Raw genomic sequence first — 1,985 nt, forward strand, 5'->3', positions numbered from 1 at the left:
GAGGGGGGGGGAGGGTGGCCGGTTTGACCCCCCTCCCCCGTTATTTGTGTTGGACTTGTCACCTAGTATAACAATTTCCCTAAAATTTTATTTATTTTTTTGCCCCTCCCCCCCCCCCCTTCCTACTGAAAAAACATCCTGGATACAACCCTGTAAAATACCTAGAGCTACTAAATGGCCGATATGTAGTTTTATAAAAAATATATTTCCTGGTGAATTTATTGAACATATATAGAAAAATGTCTATTTTTGTTTTAAACCAAATTTTGATAATACGCGGTAAATTTTATCCCTTGTAAACGACTAACTGGAGTTCTATGTGAATTTTGGCTCGTATATATGACTAAAAAGGAAATTTATGAAGTCTTTCCAAGATATTTTTAAAAATTGGAAAAAATTGGGAACACTTAAAAAATAGACGGCTTTGAAATCGTATCAAGAAAGAATAATTTATATCCTTATTTTATATCCATATAATTTAAATCCTAGAAAGAATAATAGATAAATTTATAAATCAATAGTAGCTTCTTAGTCTAAAATATAGCTTCTTAGTTTAAAATGTCGTGTTTCAACCCCCCCCCCCTCTCTCTCTCTTTTTTACCTCTATTTCTGCTTTCTCTTTTTTAACTATTTTTAAATTTTCCCTTATTTCTCTCTTCTCTAAATTTTTACTCCCCTTCAGTATCATCCAACATTTATGTGTGACTCAATTTTTGATATATTTTTTTTAAAAATTTGTTTTTGTGTTTTTTTATTCCTTAGTAAAGCCGTAGTACTTTTTATTTTTTTAAAACAGTGGTATAGCAAAAAAAGTGTCAATTTTTTTTATGACATCATGGCCTAGTTTTATTTTTAGATTGCTATCTTTCAGTTAAAACGCACAGTCTGATTCAAGGGCAGAGTATAGATTTTGTCTAATGTTGGTGTTGATGTTGAACACAACTTGTTCTGCTTTATCGCTTACGTTGTCAAGGAGCTCTTGGACCCACTCTGTCGCGCTTTCCAGGAGTGCCACGTTTCCTTTTAAAATAGAAGGGTGTTGAAAATTGACCATGAACATTTTTTGTGTAGAAAGTGAAATTAACCAACTATAAAAAGAAAAGCTAAAAAAAGAAAAAAGTAATTACTTTCCTGTATTTCCTTGGTAAAAATCATGCTCTAATTTGATTAGTTTATATATGTAATGTGTTTTTATAAGGATTCATTATCTCTGGACATTCTAAATAACTCCGCCTTTTTGTAAATCCCGATTGGTTTTAAAACCTCTACCAAGCAGTGGCGAATCCAGGGGAGGGGCGAGGGGACGCACCCCCCCTAACGTAGTCTCAAGCAGTGTAATTTACTTCGCTAACGACCTGTTGCGTTAATTAAACTTGCTCCTAACGCAAGTTTATTGGATCAACCTGCCCCCTCCCCATAAACAAAATCCTGGATCCGCCCCAACTACAAAGCCAGTAAATAGAATGAAAGGTTTTGAGTCTCAAGACTCTTTTAAAAGTGGCCCCTCTGTTCTTCTGTTTAATAGTTAACAATTTAGCAATTAACAATTCTCTGTTTAACAATTAAAAACCTAACATTATTTGTTTACAATGTGGTTAAAATGTACCTTAGGTGCTAAGGGAAGAAGCTGGTCCCTCCTTGCTGTGGCTGTGTAATGGTTAAATTCGAAGACATTCGTGATGGAATTTTGCGACACTTGGATTTTTCCTTGTGACTTATACATGGAGTGCAAGAAAAGCGTAATATTCTGAATTTTGTTTTATATTTTATTAATAGAAAAAAGAAAATATGCCTCAGTTAAATTGACGTTCCAATAAAAATATAATTCAGATCTCAGTGTCCAAAAATGCGAACATTACTTTTTCTCGCAATTTTGAAGTTCAAAATGTAAGTTTAGAGAATAGTTTGAATATATAAATGTATTACTTTAAATTTTCTCTCTCTGTCCAGTGATTAATTCTAAGTAACAGTTAGTTAACATACCA

This window comes from Artemia sp. Qi Xiang Cuo, unplaced genomic scaffold, assembly GCF_049724085.1.
Source record: "Artemia sp. Qi Xiang Cuo unplaced genomic scaffold, ASM4972408v1 HiC_scaffold_22, whole genome shotgun sequence".
NCBI classification, from domain to species: domain Eukaryota; kingdom Metazoa; phylum Arthropoda; class Branchiopoda; order Anostraca; family Artemiidae; genus Artemia; species Artemia sp. Qi Xiang Cuo.